Source organism: Ranitomeya imitator, chromosome 1 (assembly GCF_032444005.1).
Source record: "Ranitomeya imitator isolate aRanImi1 chromosome 1, aRanImi1.pri, whole genome shotgun sequence".
Taxonomy (NCBI): domain Eukaryota; kingdom Metazoa; phylum Chordata; class Amphibia; order Anura; family Dendrobatidae; genus Ranitomeya; species Ranitomeya imitator.
The window spans coordinates 1,157,894,702-1,157,916,756 of NC_091282.1; positions in this window are offsets into that span (position 1 = coordinate 1,157,894,702).

Consider the following 22,055-nt stretch of genomic DNA (forward strand, 5'->3'; position numbering starts at 1 on the left):
CCAATATTTGTTTCCCAGTTTGTTCTGAGTACACTGATACCCCATATGTGGGGGTAAACCACTGTTTGGGCACACGTCGGGGCTCAGAAGGGAAGTAGTGACTTTTGAAATGCAGACTTTGATGGAATGGTCTGCGGGCGTCAGTTGCATTTGCAGAGCCCCTGATGTGCCTAAGCAGTAGAAACCCCCACAAGTGACCCCATTTTGGAAACTAGACCCCCCAAGGAACTTATCTAGATGTGTGGTGAGCACTATCAACCCCCAAGTGCTTCACAGAAGTTTTTAACGCAGAGCCGTGAAAATAAAAAATATTTTTCTTTTCTCAAAAATTATGTTTAGCAAGCAATTTTTATTTTTGCAAGGGTAACAGGAGAAATTGGACCCCAATAGTTGTTGCCCAGTTTGTCCTGAGTGCGCTGGTACCCCACATGTGGGGGTAAACCACTGTTTGGGCGCACATCGGGGCTCGGAAGGGAGGGAGCACCATTTGACTTTTTGAACGCAAGATTGGCTGGAATCAATGGTGGCACCATGTTGCGTTTGGAGACCCCTGATGTGCCTAAACAGTGGAAACCCCTCAATTCTAACTTCAACACTAACCCCAACACACCCCTAACCCTTATCCCAACTGTAGCCATAACCCTAATCACAACCTTAACCCCAACACACCCCTAACCACAACCCTAACCCCAACACACCCGTAACCCTAATCCCAACAATAACCCTAATCCTAACCCTAATCCCAACCCTAACCCTAATCCCAACCCTAACCACAACCCATAACCCTAACCACAAGCCTAATCTTAACCCTATTTCCAACCCTAGCCCTAATTCCAACCCTAACTCTAATTCCAACACTAACCCTAAGGCTATGTGCCCACGTTGCGGATTCGTGTGAGATTTTTCCCGCACGATTTTTGAAAAATCTGCAGGTAAAAGGCACTGCGTTTTACCTGCGGATTTACAGCGGATTTCCAGTGTTTTTTGTGCGGATTTCACCTGTGGATTCCTATTGAGGAACAGGTGTAAAACGCTGCGGAATGCGCACAAAATTGACATGCTGTGGAAAATACAATGCAGTATTTCCGCACGGTATTTTCCTCACCATGGGCACAGCGGACTTGGTTTTCCATAGGTTTACATGGTACTGTAAACCTAATGAAAAACTGCTACGAATTCGCAGCGGCCAATTCGCTGTGGATCCGCGGCCAATCCACTGCGGATCCGCGGCCAATCCGCTGTGGATCCACAGCCAAATCTGCACCGTGTGCACATATCCTAACCCTAGCCCTAACCCTAACCTTAACCCTAGTTCTATCCCTAACCCTACTGGAAAAAGAAAAAAATATATTTTCTTTATTTTATTATTGTCCCTACCTATGGGGGTGATAAAGGGGGGGTGATAAAGGGGGGGTCATTTACTATTTTTTTTATTTTGATCACTGTGATAGGTTATATCACAGTGATCAAAATATACCTGGAACTAATCTGCCGGCCGGCAGATTCGTCGGGCGCACTACGAATGCGCCCGCCATTTTGGAAGATGGTGGCGCCCATGAAGAAGACGGACAGACACCGGGAAGCCCGGTAAGTATAAGGGGGGAGATCTGAGCATGGGGGGTGGATCGGAGGACAGGGGGTGGCATCGGAGCACGGGGGGAGCGGGCAGGAGGACGGAGGGGAGCGGAACACCAGACGGAGGACAGGGGAGGAGATCGGTGGCGGTGGGGGGTACATCAGTGTTTCCAGCAATGGCTGATGATATTGCAGCATCGGCCATGGCTGGATTGTAATATTTCACCAGTTTTTTAGGTGAAATATTACAAATCGCTCTGATTGGCAGTTTCACTTTCAACAGCCAATCAGAGTGATCGTAGCCACGAGGGGGTGAAGCCACCCCCCTGGGCTAAACTACCACTCCCCCTGTCCCTGCAGATCTGGTGAAATTGGAGTTAACCCTTTCAACCGATCTGCAGGGACGCGATCTTTCCATGATGCCACATAGGCGTCACAGGTCGCATTGGCACCGACTTTCATGACGCCTACGTGGCGTCAAAGGTCGGGAAGGGGTTAAGAAAAATAAAAATATTTAAGGTTAGGGCTAGGGTTAGGGTTAGGGCTAGGGTTATGGTTAGTGCTAGGGTTAGGGCAAAGGTTAGGGTTAGGGCTAGGGTTAGGGTTATGGCTAGGGTTAGGGCTAGGGTTAGGGCTAGGGTTAGGACTAGGGTTGGGGCTAGGGTTAAGGTTAGGGTTTGGATTACATTTATGGTTGGGACTATGGTTAGGGATGTGTTAGGGTTAGAAGTGTAGTTAGGGTTATAGTTGGGATTAGGGTTAGGGTTAGGGGTGTGGTTGGGATTAGGGTTAGGGGTGTGTTTGGGTTAGGGTTTCAGTTAGAATTGGGGGTTTCCACTGTTCAGGCACATCAGGGCTCTTCAAACGCGACATTGCGTCCGATCTCAATTCCAGCCAGTTGAAAAAGTAAAACAGTGCTCCATTCCGAGCTCTCTCATGTGCACAAACAGGGGTTTACCCCAACATATGGGGTATCAGCATACTCAGGACAAATTGGACAACAACTTCTGAGGTCAAATTTCTCTTGTTACCCTTGGGAAAATAAAAATTTGGGGGCTAAAAAAACATTTTTGTAGGAAAAAATGATTTTTTGTTTTCACTGCTCTGCGTTATAAACTGTAGTAAAATACTTGGGGGTTCAAAGTTCTCACAACACATCTAGATAAGTTCCTTGGGGGGTCTAGGTTCCAATATGGGGTCACTTGTGGGGGGTTACTACTGTTTAGGTACATCAGGGGCTCTGCAAATGCAATGTGACGCCTGCAAGCCAATCCATCTAAGTCTGTTACCCTTGGGAAAATACAAAACTGGGTATTAAACATAATTTTGGGGGAAAAAAATGATTTTTTTTATTTTCATGGCTCTGCGTTATTACCTGTAGTGCATCACTTGGGGGCTCAAAGGTCTCACAACACATCTAGATAAGTTCCTTTCAGGGCCTAGTATTTAATATGGGGGAATTTCTACTGTTTAGATACATCAGGGGCTCTGCAAATGCAACGTGATGCCTGCAGACCAATCCATCTAAGTTTGCATTCCAAATAGCGCTCCTTCCCTTCCGAGCTCTGCCATGTGCCCAAACGGTGGTTCCCCCCACATATGGGGTATCAGCATACTCAGGACAAATTGAACAACAACTTTTGGGGTCCAATTTCACCTGTTACCCTTGGGAAAATACAAAACTGGGGGCTAAAAAAAAATTTTGGGGGAAAAAACTAATTTTTATTTTCAGAGCTCTGCATCATAAACTGTAGTGAAACACTTGGGGGTTCAAAGCTCTCACAACACATCTAGATAAGATCCTTAGGGGGTCTACTTTCCAAAATGGTGTCACTTGTGGGGGGGTTTCAATGTTTAGGCACATTCGTGGCTCTCCAAACGCAACATGTCGTCCCATCTCAATTCCAGCCAATTTTGCATTGAAAAGTCAAATGGCGCTCCTTCCCTTCCGAGCTTTGCCATGCGCCCAAACAGTTATTTACCCCCACATATAGGGTATCGGGGTACTCAGGACAAATTTTACAACAACTTTTGGGGTCCAATTTCTCCTGTTACCCTTGGTAAAATAAAACAATTTGGAGCTGAATTTAATTTTTTATGAAAAAAAATTAAATGTTATTTTTTTTAAGCATTCCAAAAATTCCTGTGAAGCACCAGAAGGGTTAATAAACTTCTTGAATGTGGTTTTCAGCACCGTGAGGGGTGCATGTTTTAGAATGGTGTCACACTTGGTTATTTTCTATCATATAGACCCCTCAAAATGATTTCAAATGAGATGTGGTCCCTAAAAAGAATGGTGTTATAAAAATGAGAAGTTGCTGGTCAATCTTAACCCTTATAACTCCCTAACAAAAAAAATTATGGTTCCAAAATTGTGCTGATGTAAAGTAGGCATGTGGGAAATGTTACTTATTAAGTATTTTGTGTGACATATCTCTGTGATTTAAAGGCATAAAAATTCAAAGTTGGAAAATTGCAAAATTTTCAAAATTTTTGCCAAATGTCCTATTTTTTTCACAAATAAACGCAAGTAATATCAAAGAAATTTTACCTCTATCATGAAGTACAATATGTCTCGAGAAAACAGTGTAAGAATCACTGGTATCCGTTGAAGCGTTCCAGAGTTATAACCTCACAAAGAGACAGTGGTAAGAATTGTAAAAATTGGCCCGGTCATTAACGTGCAAACCACCCTCGGGGCTTAAGCGGTTAAAATATATATTTTTTTTCTGTTTAAAAATGTGATACAGTCCGCGTTTTCCAACCTTTTCATTTAGCAATTGCATATTAAAATTATTATTTTTTTGCAAACGTGATACATCAGCAGAGATCTAAGTTTGAAATTGGTTTTAGCCTATCTACTATATTATGTGCATCTTTGGCATCCAATTGGTCATGGTCATCTTTTATGCCTAGCTTGAGACATGCATCTGTTACACCTATCTTCTGACGAGCATCAAATGCTCTCTGGTAATTGGTGTTGGGTAAATGAATAATTGTTGTAGGCTGAATCCTGGATCTCATACCTCCCATAGCCACGCTGTTATTGATCTTGCTGTCTGATCCCATTTCTGCAGTCGTCATGGCCCTTTTCCTGATGAGTTGATGTAACGACATGTCGGCCATATTTCTGCCACAATCCTGCACCTTACTAGCAGCAACTGTAGGAAAGAGGGTGTTCCAAGGTCACGGACAATCTTCTAGATTACATAGGCCTCATCAACACTAAAAATATGTTTTATGTTAATAACGTGATACAGAAGGGGAGATTTGAGTTAAAATTGTTTTGAACCTATCTTCTGGATTATGTGCATCTTTGGCATCTAATTTCTCATGGCCATTTGTTATGCCTAGCTTGAGTCGTGTATCTGTTACACTTAACTTCTAATGAGCATTAAATGCTCTCTGGTAATTGGTGTTGAGTAAATGAGTAATTGTTGTAGGCTGGATCCTGGATCTCATACCTACCATAGTCACCCTGTTATTGATCCTGTTGTCTGATCCCATTCTTGCCGTCGTCATGGCCCTTTTTCTGGAACGACACGTCAGTCAAATTTATGTGGCAATCCTGCACCTTGCCAGCAGCAACTATAGGAAAGAGGGCATTCCAAGGCCACAGACAATCTTCTAGATTATACAGGCCTCATCCAAACGAAATTGAAATTTTTATACGTTACTAACCCGATTCAGAATGGGATATGTCAGTTTGAAATTGTTTTGAGCATCTAGACTATGTTATACAGGCCTCATCGACTAACATAATATAGTAGGGGACATCTCACGTACAAATTAAACAGGCCTCTCCAACACAATATATGTATATATATATATATATATATATATATATATATCTGTTGCTAATGTCATTCAGTAAGGAGCATTTCACTATTTCACTTTGAAATTTTTGGAGCAGATCTTCTTTGCCATACAGGCCTCATCCACACTTAAACAATTCTTTCTTCTGTGATTAACCTGATTCATCACGTCATATTTCACCTTCTAATTTTGTGCTGCTGATATTCATCTGTGTGCAGAGGTGGTGCAGAGTAAAAAAATCTAATTTTTAGTTGCTAATAGTGTGCTCCTAGCAATATGAATGTGATGCCTTTAGATGCCCACTTGTTTGGCTGACACTTTTGTTTCCCCCATAGACATGAACAATCATCCTGGCTATGCATTTACGTATTCTTAATAGAGAGAGATGAAAAAGCCACTGTCAGACATATCTGTCAGGAACTTATTTCCACTAAAAACAAAAGGATCAGATGTTTAATTTCAAACTCCTGATGATTCTCCCCTTCAACATTCCCTGTCATATAGGAGTTAGGAGATTGACATACATATCAGATTGTTGACAATTCACACTAAAAACTCACTTCTTTCTAAATTGTATTATGAACATTAGGCGTGTAATATCAAGAACTTATTTCTCAGTATAGTAATGACATATTAGTAAGCCTTTAGTGGATCTTCTTTAATACAGTTTTATTTCCTTCCTTTCATTTTTTAAATATTGTTATTAAAAAGTTTCAACAGTTAATGGATTTTTTGCCAAAATATTAAAAACTTTAAACAGAACAGGTGCCTATAACTATGAGCAGTTTGCACAAAATATAAGGCAAATGTTTTGTGTGTGTCTCTGTACCTACAGAATAAAGGAAACTAATAGTATTAACAGTAATTGCTGTCCTTTAATTCTTCTTTTCTGCTGTCTGGCAGTAAGGGTGCTATATGCTCTGAATGTGCAGCTTATATATGGACAAATCTCCAATTATGCTCATGCAGTACTCTGCTTTTAATCTCCAAGACTACTTTATATCTATAAATGTATGTTTGAGTCCATTTTATTCTACTTGCTTCTAGACTTTGGCTCAAGTTAATTTGCTCCATATTGATTCCTTTGCGCGGTTAGGATTGACGACCAAAGTAAATGTTCAGACTATTTCAAGATCAAGTAGTTTGCATTCGTAATGATGTACCTGTTTCATGCAAGCTGTTTGAAGACAATTGGTACATGAACTGGTAAGCAAATGGATTGTCTAGTGTTAGCAGCTTTAATGGGTTTGTCCAGTATGTAAAATATTCTTTCTAAATATTTAACTTTACACCCTAACCTCTTTTATATTTAGCTGTTTTATAAAATATCCAACACTTCTACTAATCCTTCTAATTGCTAAATGTGTTTTTTATACTTCACTTCATGTGACTTTTTGGTTGAGAGGAGTCTCAAACAAGATGTCACGGATGGCTGGGGCTGCACTCACTTCCCTGTATCGTCTATTGCCCTTCCTCTGATGATGTCGTGGATCAATCTGTGGGAGAGGTAACAGCAGAGTGATGGCGCTGCACTCGCCTTTCCCATAGATTCTATTACCATGACAGGGATCCACGAAATCCACGAAGGGCGGTGATGCCAGCATCTGTAGTAAGTAACTGCAGTGCTGTCACCAGATGATCTACTATTCAAGGAGAGATGATAGATGCTGCAGTGAAGTGACTGAAGCCCCAGCTTCCTGTCACATCTTATATGAGGCGCCCCTCAATTGAGACCTCACAGAACGTAAAATAAAAAAGCACATCTAGGGATTAGGTAGACATGGAAAAGTGTGGGGTATTGTATAATAAAGGTACTTACAAAAGTAGTTAGGGTGTAAATATAGTTATTTAGTAAGACATTGTAGGTGTCGGACCACCAGGCAGAAAAGTGGTAGCCAAGTGATTTGAAATGAGCTAGGTCTAGGAAATAGAGTGACCACTATTAAAGTCATTAAGGAATATCATTCTAAAATAATAAAATCAGAACTGAAGACTGCTACAAAATGCTGAAAGTTCCATTCCCTTGTATAATCAAATGCAATTATAAAGTGCTTAGCCTATAGTATTCCCTGAATGTCCATGTTTTCAACTTAAAATTTGGATGGTGGACACAGACACGATCTTCATTTTTATAAGTTAACTAGCTGAAGAACCCGGCGTTGCCTGGGCATAGTAAATATCTGTGGTTAGTTATAGCACCTCACTTCTCTTATTTTCCCATCACGCCTCTCATTTTCCCAATCACATCTTTCATTTTCCCCCTCACATCTCTCATTTTCTCCCTCACACCTCTCATTTTCTCCCTCACTCCTCTCATTCCCCCCTAACACTTGTCATTTCAACCTCACATCTGTCATTTTCCGATCACTCCACTATTTTTCCTCACTCCTCTCATTTTGCACTCACACCTTTTCATTTTCACCTCACACCTCTCATTTTCACCTCATCACCTCAGTATATACATGTTTGTCATCTCCCTTATATATAGTATACATCTGTATGTCATCTCCTGTATATAGTATACACCTGTATATCATCTCCCCTGTATATAGTATATACCTTCTGTGTGTCATCTCCCCTATATATAGTATATACCTGAATGTCATCTCCTTCTATATATAGTATATACCTGTATGTCATCTCCTCCTGTATATAGTATATACCTGTGCGTCATCTCCCCTGTATATAGTATATATCTGTGTGTCATCTCCTCCTGTATATAGTATATACCTGCATGTCATCTTCTATATATAGCATATACCTGTATGTCATCTCCTCCTGTATATGGTATATACCTGTAGGTCATCTGCTCCTGTATATAGTATATACCTGTGTGTCATCTCCTCCTGTATATATATGTACCTGTATGTCATCTCCTCCTCTATATAGTATATACCTGTGTGTCCTCTCTCCTGTATATAGTATATATCTGTGTGTCATCTCCCCTGTATATAGTATATACCTGTGTGTCATCTCCTCCTGTATTAGACCTCGTTCACACGTTATTTGCTCAGTATTTTTACCTCAGTATTTGTAAGCTAAATTGGCAGCCTGATAAATCCACAGCCAACAGGAAGCCCTCCCCCTGGCAGTATAAATTATCTCACACATACACATAATTGACAGGTCATGTGATTGACAGCTGCCGTATTTCCTATATGGTACATTTGCTGTAGTTTGTCTGCTTATAAATCAGATTTTTATTTTTGGAGGATAATACCAGACTTGTGTGTGTTTTAGGGCGAGTTTCATGTGTCAAGTTGTGTGTGTTGAGTTGCATGTGGCGACATGCATGTAGCAACTTTTGTGAGATGAGTTTTGTGTGGCAACATGCGTGTAGCAACTTTTTGTGTGTCGAGTTGCATGTGACAGGTTAGTGTAGCAAGTTGTGTGCAGCAAGTTTTGCGCATGGCGAGTTTTGCGCGTGGCGAGTTTTATGTGTGGTGCCTTTTGAGTATGTGCAAGTTTTGAGTGAGGCAACTTTTGCATGTGTTGCAACTTTTGTGCATGTGGCAATTTTTCTGCGTGTGCAAGTTTTGCGTGTGGCGAGTTATCCATGAGGTGAGTTTTGCACTTGTGGCGAGTTTTGCAAGAGCCTAGTTTTTGCATGTGGCGAGTTCTGCGCGTGGTGAGTTTTGAGTGGCGACTTTTGTGTTTCGACTTTTATGTGGCGAGGTTGGTGTATTTGTGGTGAAATGTGTGCTGAGGGTAATATGTGTTCAAGCACGTGGTAGTGTGTGGCGCATTTTGTGTGTATGTTCATATCCCCGTGTGTGGTGAGTATCCCATGTCGGGGCCCCACCTTAGCAACTGTATGGTATATACTCTTTGGTGCCATCGCTCTCATTCTTTAAGTCCCCCTTGTTCACATCTGGCAGCTGTCAATTTGCCTCCTACACTTTTCCTTTCATTTTTTCCCATTATGTAGATAGGGGCAAAATTGTTTGGTGAATTGGAAAGTGCGGGGTTAAAATATCACCTCACAACATAGTCTATGACGCTCTTGGGGTCCAGACGTGTGACTGTGCAAAATTTTGTGGCTGTAGCTGCGACGCCTCCAACACTTTTCCTTTCACTTTTTTCCCCATTATGTAGATAGGGGCAAAATTGTTTGGTGAATTGGAATGCGCAGGGTTAAAATTTCACCTCACAACATAGCCTATGACGCTCTCAGGGTCCAGACGTGTGACTGTGCAAAATTTTGTGGCTGTAGCTGCGACGGTGCAGATGCCAATCCCGGACATACATACACACACACACACATACATACATACACACATACACACACATTCAGCTTTATATATTAGATTGGTAATTGAATAACTACACTTTTTCAACTGTTCACAAAAAATAAGTGTCTGATCCAATGTTTGAATGGAGCAGTGTTTTTCGTTACACAAAAACTGAAGCTTTCAGTAATTTTGTATGGAACTAACAAAGGGTCAAACACAGTTACCTCCATCAGTACTTTAGGCAGTGGCAAACACTGCATTATGCCCCTTCCTTACTGTCTATATGACTGACAATGATAGTAAAGTACTGTACTTGGCTTTCAGTCCTAAACTAAATGAAGAGTGGAAGAGTTGAGCATGACTAGTGCATCAATAGAAAAGAGGGGTACAGGTACAAGTTCTCATTAAAATTTAGAACCCCAAGGTAATAGTTGTGTGACAATACCTGTAAGTATAATATGTATTTCATTAATTAAAGAAATTCTATATTCACATATAAAGGCAAAGTCAATGGTTACTTACAACAACACAAAACATTACAATATTCCATGCTGCCATGGGAACGCAATGTTTTTGTTAATCACATCAGAAGCAATATTGCTTTTCATAGCCTAAATAAGATATTTAGGAAGAAGTGCATCATATGCATATTAATTCAAATGAAACTCACATCAATAAGCTCAACTTTAAACAAACAAGAAATCACAGGGGATGATGTCTAATGATTAATCTGAAAACACTTGTTCCCTGCACATGCCTGCAATATAATGTGAAAGCTCAGAAGACCGGAAGTATTAGACGGAGCAGAAGAACCAATTAAAATTTAAAAAGACAAGTTTATCACACCATATTTTCTATTAATGTTTTATCTTAAAGTGTACCTGTCATCCCAAGTGACTTTTGCAATATTTTTTTTTCTGACCATTGCATAACTAGCATCTTGCATTTTTCACCAGTTTTAATATCTCACAACCACTTTATTTCCTCAGTGCACATAGAATAGCCACTATAATGTCTCCCATACACAGTAGAAGAATTCCTGTCTTCATGTCTGTGTAGCACATGTTCAGAGGCAGCATACATTACTATATATAGCAGTATTAAGCAGTGTAGCTGTAAATCCAGCTGGAGGTGATATTGAGATAATCACTAGAAAGCATATGCACAGCCTGTCTCTCTACGACTGTTGATATGATCCTTCCTCTTCTCATCTCCTCTTCATAAATTTTAGTAAATACTGGTAATAAGATACCTCATTTCTTATATTTGCTTGCAGAGATGAGCTGATCACTTTGACATAAGTCAAATTCACCTTAAATGTGAGAACAATAATCAGCAGGCTAGCAAGCATTTTTATACATTTAAAAAAGCAAGGAAAGCTAGGAAAGTGTTATGTGGAAAATTAAATTCTTTTCCATGCTCTGACATTGTCTAGGCAGCTCCTTTCTTCATCATTCTCTTCCAGTCTTTATTCATTCACAGTTTACTGAACTGCTTTTCTCGACAAGTCGCATCAAGTCTTTGCTGCCTGTGGCACCCATTAATCCTTGCAACATTGTGACTTCTCGGCCTGATGCACATCATAACATCATAATGTTGTTAGATCTAATAGGCATTGGAAGTACTGAGAACCCAAAAGTACCAGTGACATGACAGTGACCGACATCTGGAAGGGCTGGGGAAAAATGAATATTACTTACCTAATTTTTTTATATTCTGGGGTCTAAAGAGACCTTGAGGCATAATTTGACACATTCAATTCACAGTGAGTAAGGTCAATGTCAATCACATGTCCTGGTCAAATTCAAACAATCTACAAAATTTGAATTTTTCCAAATCATCACTATTAGCTTGTACTATTGATTACCGTATTTTTCCAACCATAAGACACACTTTTTTTCCTCCAAATTCCAAGGAAAGTGTGGGTGCGTCTTATTGTCGGAATGTAGCATGTGGGGACGGGGGGCAGTGGCTAGTGGGATTGCACTGTGATCCCACTTGCAGGAGGCAGAAAAATGTCCCAGCTTCCTGGAATCCAGCCCTGGGGAAACCACATGGTCCCGATGATTAAAGTGCAGTGAATATTCATTAGCCACTTCCCCGCCCACCTGTCAGCTGAGCAGTCAGGGGAGAGCAGCCATTGAATACTCCTACACTGAAACACATATGGTTTCACCACCACTGGATTCCTGCAGCAGCTGGGGAGATCTCTGTCCAGTGGAGAAAGGGCAGCAGCAGGGGCCTGAGGGGACAAGATCACTGCATACCTGCCTGGCTGTGCCGGATGCTGAGGCATAAGGACCTGGGTGATGTCATGAAATGGGCGGGCTGGAGCATCACATGATGGCAGAGAGCCCTCCCTCTTCTGATGTCATCACAGGTCCATCAGACTCCCCACTAGAATCTGCTGGCTTCCTCTTATGACCTGTGATGTGGAGAGGCAGGGAGGGCTCTGTGTGTGCAGTCATGGGATGCTCCAGCTTTTTACCTCACCACAGTGGCTGGCTAGCTGCCACAATTAAACAGTTAGTCTTTACAACAGACAATAAAGCACTCTGCCACTCCTGTGGTGAACTATAACTCCCAGCATGCCATAGGATCTGCAGGACATGCTGGGAGTTATAGTTCTCCCAATAGGATCTTAAAGCAGCACTCCAGTGTTATTTTTCAGTTCTAGAGTGGTGCTTTAAATATAAGCCCTGTGCCCCCATTCTTATACTCACCCTCCAGGGTCTTCATATAGTACTTTACAGACACTACACTGTTCCCGCAGCACCATCTTCTACCCGAAGCTTCCAACATAATAACATACTATTATTTATAATAACACCACATATAATAGTATGCTATTAAATTTTACCACTTTTTTTTTTTGCTTCAAATATTTTTTTCCCTATTTACCACCTCTAAAACCTGGGTGCGTCTTATAGTCCGGTGAGTCTTATAGTTCGAAAATACGGTACATAATTACATAGTTAGCACTGCTGAAAAAGAGACATTTGAAGAGAATGGGATACAGGTACATCTGAATGCATGATCCAATTTGCCCTAAAGAGCAGGTATTTCTATTCTTATCCTGAAAATCAATTATAATAATAATAATAATAATTTTTATTTATATAGCGCCAACATATTCCGCAGCGCTTTACAAATTATAGAGGGGACTTGTACAGACAATAGACATTACAGCATAACAGAAATACAGTTCAAAACAGATACCAGGACGAATGAGGGCCCTGCTCGCAAGCTTACAAACTATGGGGAAAAGGGGAGACACGAGAGGTCAATTGATTTGATCAATATTTAGAACAATAATTTTACATATGTGCATAACTACTTTTTCTTCTACAAAATCATCTAGGGTTTTTTTTTTTTTAAATCAACGATGATTCCCACTGGGACAAGATCCTCAGCTTGGCTGTATCACTGATTAATAAATATTATTATTATTATTATTATTATTATTATTATTTTGTTTTAGTGCACCATTGATTCTATGGTGCCATACATGAGAAGGGGTTTCGTACAAAATACAATTCTAAATTACAATGAATAAACTAACAATGGCAGACTAGCTGTAATGGGGATACTGTGACAGAGAGTAGCCAAATAATTGTGGCTTCTGGTTACCCAAACTGCTGCACTGGTTAGAACTGCTTCACAGTCATACAAAACAGTGCAAGTTTTCTTTGCTCTGGTATTACTATGGTTAGTGAGTTCAAATGGTCTATTTGTTGCTCTCCATCATGAATTGCCTCAGCTGTTCTGTGCAGGACACTCCCCTCTGGTACATATGCTTGCCACTTCCATTTGGGAATTGCCAGTGATAGTTCATTCTGCCTTGTTTGGAGTTGGAGGAGTTGTTCGGTGTTTGGAGTTGACGTTTGGAGGGTTGGTCTGTCAATTTCTTTGTGGAGTTTGCTTGTGTATTCATCTTCATCCTCTCCTATTTGGTTTTCACCAACCTTACCCCCCTGTGTGCCACTCTTTGTTTGTTTGTTTTGTTTGGTGAGTGTATTTTGTGTGTTTTCAGTTTTCATTTATCTGTGTTTGTTTTCCCTTATTTGTCTGATTAGTGTATTCCTATACACTTCGGCCTAACACCATCCTGGGTGGGTGACGGAGCAGATAAATGTAAGTTAGGAGCATAGCAAGGCACGTGACCTCGGCATCTTCACCTTCAATAGAGCACCCCCTAGGATGAAGAATAGGGAAGGAGCCCTTTTCCCCAAAAAATCCTGTAGCAGTGCCATGACAATACAGCATTTTTTCTTAATTCGGTCAGACAAATTTCACAGTAGGTCAGGAGAAAAAGGCCACTGTTCAGATGAGCCTGACCATTAACTCTTGAATTGATGTTTGTTATAGTTTATGGTGCTATCCTTGAAGAACAGGGATGCAGGGCCATTGAACAATCAATGTTTGCTAATATGTTGATTACCCATTGTATCAGTCCATGCAGCTTGTTGACCTGAAAACAATGAAGAATAAACTATGCAGATTGCCTGAATAGTCGAACAATGAGAGTTGACCTCAACCCTCCTTCCCCTGACCTGTGGACAATGGCCTGAAGGATAGATGTGGGTATACAAAGGGCATATCCTCCTTTGGTAAATTCAAAAAAGTTCATTTTTATTCTCATTAATGTACACTTTGCCCCCAATTTTGACTAAAAAAACAGAAATGTAGAAATTTTTGCAAATTTATTAAAAAAGCAAAACATATCACATGTTCATAAGTATTCAGATCCCTTGCTCAGTATTGAGTAGAAGCACCCTTTTGAGCTAGTAAAGCCATGAGTCTTCTTGGGAATGATGCAACAAGTTTTTCACATCTGGATTTAGGGATTCTCCTCTATTCTTCCTCGCATATCCTCTCCAGTTCTGTCAGTTTGGATAGTGAACATTGGTGGACAGCCATTTTCAGGTCTCTCCAAAGATGCTCAATTGGGTTTAGGTCAGGATTCTGGCTGAGGCAGTCAAGAATGGTCACATAGTTGTTCTGAAGCCACTACTTTGTTATTTTAGCTGTGTGCTTAGGGCCATTGTCTTGCTGGAAGGTGAACCTTCAGCCAAGTCTGAGGTCCAGAGCACTCTGGAAGAGGTTTTCATCCAGGATATCTCTGTACTTGGCCGCCTTTATATAAATACAATGTCACCAAAAGCAATTCAAAATACCGCGGCCGATGAGGACCAAAGCCTCACTCCCAAAATAAATGCATTAATGCAAAACTCACATAAACAGATGGAATGCTCCTATAGAATTGAGAAACACCAGAGAAATTGGAGTACATGAATCACCACACAGTAGATAAAATCCAAAAAGTTTATTATATTAATACAAGCAATAAAAGCCATACATATTGGCGACAGGGAGGTGAATAGGTGTGGAGACACACTGGTACAGCAAAGAAGATAGACACGGACTCAAGAGTATCCAGGGGTAGAGCAGATCAGAGCTCATATAGGAAAACCATAGCATCAACAGGATCAATAAATGGGCCACCCAAAACATATGCATATAATTAATCCATTAATCCTGCTCACCGATAATGACTGGCGCAGTCCTTGCGTCTCTTTCCTCGCCTCCTTGATGCGTATTTCACGTAGATGCTTTCTCAAAAGGGGAGTGTCTGGTGCCATGTCCTCACAAGTATGTATAGGGGAAGAAATGCCCCCCCCCCACAAAAAAAATGCTGGTTCATGTGGTGCACGCATCCCGGATCTCGTGGACCGGAAGTATCTCCTTCCACCGCCACCATGAAAAGCGGTGTGCGCATATCGGTGAAAGTTCACAAAATTATGTTAGTAGACATACGAACATCACAGATATGATAGTCCCAGGTGAACAGAGGTGGAACAGAGATCAAGGCGCGCATGCGCACCACAGCAGCCATCTTAAAGGAGACCAAAGGGGCAGACATAAAAGAGAAGACCGTGCAAATATCCATATAATATCGTGCAATGTGGCTACAAATAGATTTCATATTAAAGTAGAAGGACCATATACAACATACAATTTACAACGATGTAAAGGTCAGTCAGACAGCTAAATTGCTAAGTGATAATTAAGGTGACATAGTGCTAAATATCTTAATATGGCAGCTCAAGCATAATAAGTGCAGTCATGTTAATACAAAATATTAAAACTAAAAATAAACTGTCATGCTGCTGCAGTGCAGTATAATGCAACCTCCACCAAAGGGAGCTTGAGAGGGAAGGGAGACTGCGTACACAGAGAAGCACCCCAGAGCAGCAGCACAAGCCCCACCAAGTGTCGAGAGAGTGGTCAGACAGGCCGAGTCAAATTACAATCAGAGGCAGGAGTACTCAAAAAGGATAAGCAGTAAACATGTTCAGAAGAAAAGCCAGCAGGTTCAGCAGCGATCAGAAGTGGGCAAGACAAAGTCAGAAAACAGAAGCGAGTCCGAATACGATCCAAGTCAGGAACTAGAGAATCAAGCAGATAAACAGAGAAATGATGGGAAAAGGGCAGATAGAGGGAGTAAACATACATGTGACCAGTCAGGGATTACAGCAGGACAAATCAAGAGTTACCAGAGTCAGGTTCACACGCCGAAAACAGAACTATAGCTGACACGACCAACAGGATGCCTGGGAGCTAAATAGCAAACCTGAGCCCAGAATGAGGCAGAGCAAAGTTAACCCTTGACATGATCCACCCTGAAAAAGAGCAGCCAGGACTAAACCTTAGAACGGATCATGACAGTACCCTCCTCCCAAGGGGGGCCACCGGACCCCAGGTCTCCCAGGATAACGTGCATGAAATGCCTGGACCAATCGATCAGCATGGACAGCTTGCGCCGGGACCCAAGATCGATCATCAGGACTGTAACCCCTCCAATGGACCATATACTGAAGTGAACTACGGACCATGTGAGAATCAACAATCTGTTCCACTTCAATCTCGTTCTGACCATCCACAGAGACAGGAGGCGGAGGAGATGGAGGCCCAGCAGAGGATGGTACAAATGACTTAAGAAGGGACTTAAGGAACACATTGGGGATCTGAAGTGAAGGAGGAAGCCATAAGCGAAAGGCAACTGGATTGACCACCTCAATGATCTTGTAAGGACCAATAAGCCTTGGACCTAGGTTAGCAGAAGCAACCTTAAGATGAATGTTCCTGAGTAGACAACCACACTTTATCTCCTACCAGGAATATAGGTCCTACAGACCGTCGATTATCTGCAAAAAGTTTATGTTTGCCCTGAGCCTCCTCAATGTTCTTCTGGACCTCCCTCCACACCTCCCCCAATCGTTGCACTGCCGTATCAGCCCCTGGACATCCTGAATCCAGCCTAGAAAATTTGCCAAAATGGGGGTGAAAACCATAGTTACAGAGGAATGGAGATGTGCCCATGGACTGGTTAATCCAATTGTTAAATGCAAATTCAGCCACGGCAACGAAGAACACCAATCATCCTGCTGAGATGTAGCAAGACACCTTAAAATCTGTTAAAGTCACTGATTGGTCCTCTCCATCTGACTGTTGGTCTCAGGATGGTAAGCAGAGAAGAAGTTCAAGCAAACACCCAATCTTTTACAAAATGCCCTCCAAAATGTGGACACAAATTGTACCCCTCTATCAGAAACCACATTCAAAGACATGCCATGCAGCCATACAACGTGCTCAACAAACAGCTTAGATAGTGTTTCAGCATTAGGCAATCCCGCCAGAGGTACAAAATGTGCTTGTTTTCTAAATCTGTCAACAACTACCTAGATTACAGTTTTGCCATTAGAAGGAGGGAGGTCAGTGATAACATCCATGGACAATTGAGTCCAAGGTCTATCCGAAATTGGCAATGGCACCAATTCCCCGGCCGGCCGGTTATGGGAGCTCACAGCACGGGTACAGATATCACAAGCAGACACAAACACAGTGATATCAAATGTCATGGAGTGCCACCAAAACAGCCTAGCAATGGCTTTCCAGGTGGCAGAGATCCCCGGGTGTCCACTGAGAGCAGAATCGTGGAACTCTCGGAGAACCCTCAACCGGTACTGAACCGGGACAAAGAGCTTATTGTCAGGTAAAGAGGGAGGAGCAAGAATCTGAGCCTTCAGAATCTCTTGTTCCAATTCAGAGGATACCCCCAAAACAACCACCCCGTGCTGAAGAATGGAGGAGGGAGGTTTGTGGGGTGATATCAGATCAAAACTGCTAGATAAGGCATCCCCCTTGACATTCTTGGAAACAGGCCGAAAAGTGATTACAAAAGGAAAATGAGATAAAAAAAGCGACAACCTAGCATTAGTGATGGGCGAGCACTAAAATGCTCAGATGCTCGTTGCTCGGGTCGAGCAGATTGGAATACTCGGGTACTCAGCCAGAACAACGAGCCCAATGTAAGTCTATGGGAGACCCGAGTATTTTTACCATGATCCCCCCTGGGGGTCCTTTTAAGATATAAAAACATCTGAAAATGATGGAAACACTGCTCAAATGACACAGGGACATCATGGGGATCGCCCCTGGAAGCATTCCTGACTCCTAGTTCACAGCTTTAATCATTTTTTTCCGAGATTCATGCCATTTTTCCCGGTGCCACAAAAAACATGAAAACGAAACGGGTTTTGCTAGGAAATATGTCAGGTACATCCTTTGCAGGTTAATGACTTACCTGTAAGGCCAAACATTTAACCCCAGACCGAAAATTTCCTCTCCCACTTAGGCTTAGTTCAGACACAGTGTTTTTGAAGCGTTTTTCAACTTTAACATTGCTTTCAACCACTACAAATGCATTCACTGGGAAATGTCATTGCAACATTTAACATCCCTACCTGGCCATGTGGAGTGTGACACATAAGCAGACCCATCTTGTTTCATGTACGAAGGAGGGACTCTTAAAGTCACAGAGCCTATTTTACTGGTGCACCAGGTGGCATTAATCTTCTTAAAGGGCCATTATGAAACAGTGGGCCTCCTAAGCTGTTGTACACTCCCTGACAGAAGTTATGTCGCTTATCCATGTTATGTAAATAAAAGCTTATAACCTGATGTTATATTCATCCATTGGTTGAATAAATTATTCTTTTGAAAGCTGAAACTCTCCGAAATATTGTTTAGGTTATGAAAATAAATTGGCTTCAATGCAGAAATATTGATCAGTTAATGGACACAGAATGGTCAGATTTCGGCAAGACAAAAGTTTTGTCGCCCACAGAAAGTAATGTGATATTCAAAAAAATAATTAACTTAAAATACAAATATATGCTGCATAACATTGGTGAATGAAGTTGTGGTGCTATTAGGGTCATGTTTAATATTTTCTTTGACTTCCATGAGCTTGAAGGATGGCATCCATGCGGTTCAACAATGATTCATACAATTTATTAATGAAGTCTTCAGTAGTGTTGAGCATTCCGATTCTGTGTGTGTGTGCCGGGGCTCGGGGCAATGATTAAACTGTGTTAGAAAGCTCCCTTTGCAAGTGGTTATGAGACGAGGACAAGGCCCTCTGTTCCACAAACAGGTCTTGTATCATCACTGTCAAACTGTCCATTTGATCCGCCAAGGTATGGTGCGGATCCATAGAAAACAGAGCACAGAAAAAAATGCAGAAATCCCTTTAAATGTATTGGTCAGCTATAATGTCATGCTGCCGCAATGCAGTATAACGCAACCTCCACCAGACGGAGCTTGAGAGGGAAGGGAGACTGCATACACAGAGAAGCACCACAGAGCAGCAGCACAAGCGCCACCAAGTGGCAAGAGAGTGGTCAGACAGGCCGAGTCAAAATCCCATCAGAGGCAAGAGTACTCAAAAAGGATAAGCAGTAAACATGATCAGAAAACAAGCCAGGAGGTTCAGCAGCGGTCAGAAGCGTATAAGACAGAGTCAAAAAACAGAAGCGAGTCCGAATACGAGCCAAGTCAGGAACTAGAGAATCAAGCAGATAAACAGAGAAGTGATAGGAAAAGGGCAGACAGAGGGAGTAAACAGGCATGGGACAAGTCAAGGATCACAGCAGGACAAATCGACAAATCAAGAGTTGCCAGAGTCAGGTTCACACGCCGAAGCTAGAACTATATCTGACACCACCAACAAAATGCCTGGGAGCTAAATAGTAAACCTCAGCCCAGAATGAGGCAGAGCAAAGTTAACCCTTGACATGATCCACCCGGAAAAAGAGCAAACATGACTAAATCCTGGAACGGATCATGACATAAACAAATAATAATATAAAAAGCACAAAGGGCCTCCTAATGGTTCAAATCAGATCGGTTCTAAATGTCCATAGCATATGCCACAGGAACGGGAGGAACCGGGTCCACAGGACATCTAAAGATCAAGGATCCATGATCCGGCATAGTATGACTAAAAATAAGAAACTGAGACACAACTCAAAAATTAAAAATAAAGATAATAAAACACAGTGATAGAGACTCCAGGGAATCCATATGGACACAACTAAATTTATAACCGTGTTTAAGTGAGTCAGGACAACTACTTTACAGGCCACCAAAGAGGGTGGCCGCATTTATGTTTCCTTCAATGGTGACCAGTTGTCCTGTCCCTTCAACTGAAAAACACCACCATAGCATGAGGATGCCACCACCATGTTTCATTGTTGGGATTTTATTGGGCAGGTGATGTGCAGTGTCTGGATTTCTCCACACATACCACTTAGAATTATCACCAAAAAGGTCTATCTTCATCTCATCATACCAGAGAATCTTATTTCTCATAGCCTTGGAGTCCTTTATGTGTTTTTTAGCAAACTCTATTTGGGCTTTCATATGTCTTGCACTGAGGAGAAGCTTCAGTTGGGCCACTCTGCCAAAAAGGCCTGACTGGTGGAGGGCTGCAGTGATAGTTGACTTTGTGGAACTTTCTCCCATCTCCCTACTGCGTCTCTGGAGCTCAGCCACAGTGATCTTGGGGTTCTTCTTTACCTCTCTCACCAAGGCTCTTCTCCCACAATTACTCAGTTTGGCAAGATGGCCAGGTCTAGAAAGACTTCTGGTTTTCCCAAACTTCTTCCATTTAAAGATTATGGAGGCCACTTTGCTCTTAGGAACCTTGAGTCCTGAAGAAATTCTTTTGTAACCTTGGCCAGATCTGTGATTTACCACAATTCTGTCTCTGAGCTCCTTGGCTAGTACCTTTGACCTCATCATTCTCATTTGGTCTGACATGCACTATGAGCTGTGAGGTCTTATATAAACATGTGTGTGCCTTTCCAAATCAAGTCCTATCAGTTTAATTAAACACAGCTGGACTCGAGTGAAGGAGGAGAACCATCTCAAGGAGGAACACAAGGAAATGCACAGCATGTGACTTAAATATGAGAGTCTGAGCAGAGGGTCTGAACACTAATGACCATGTGATATTTCAGTTTTTCCTTTTTAATAAATATGCAACAATTTCTAAATTTCTGTTTTTTTTTCAGTTAAGATGAGGTGCAGAGTGTACGTTAATGAGAGAAAATTACCTGTTTTTGAATTTACCAAATGACTGCAATGAAAAGAGTTAAAAATTTAAAGGGGTCTGAGTACTTTCTGCACCCACAGTATTTTATCAAAAACAGTGATTGATCTGGTTAGTCATATTGGACTGCTATAATTTTGAACACTGTACAAATGCTGATGTCAGTATCTTCGTCTCCTTAGGGCTGTGAACTGAAAATACCATGTCAAACCAATCCATCTGAAATCTAGTAAAATATTTTTCAAATGTTTAGTCCTTCTTTTGTGTAACATCAGTCAAAGTTCCAGATTGCTGCATTTGTTTTTTCCACCCACTTTTTTATTAGTGAGCAAAATTATTTGACACTATCTCTTTAAGCAGGGCTGCCACTAGAAATTTTGGGGCCCCATACTGGCAAAATTTTCGGGGCCCCCTTGAGACTCCGCCCAGGCTCCACCCCAGCCCCACCTCCAGGCTCCACCCCTCGAACTGTCCACAGTCCCACCGCCATCTCTTGGAAAATCTCCACTTCTCACCTATCACACATTAACAGTTCCCATCACCAGATCACACATATAGCCAGCAGCTTTTGTTTTGGCCAAAAGATTTTTTAAGCCGCCACCAGAACACGGTAGACACTTTTGGCCGGGCCCTACTCTACTGTAACCTACTAAATATTTGTTAAAATATGCAATACAATTTAGGTATATTTTTATTTATTTTTCATTTTTTAAAATGACCTATAATACTACATACAAGGAACAAATACGACAGCACTATGACCAGATGACATATTACCACCACAGTGACCGAATAATATCAAACACAAGGAACAAATACCACAACACCATGACCAGACCGCATATTACCACCACATAGTGACTGAATACTACAATACTGATCAGTAATAAAAAAAAAAAAACACAATACTATCACCATCAGTGCCATTATACACAGGAGATCTGTAATTAGTAAGCAGTGTCTACAGGTAATAC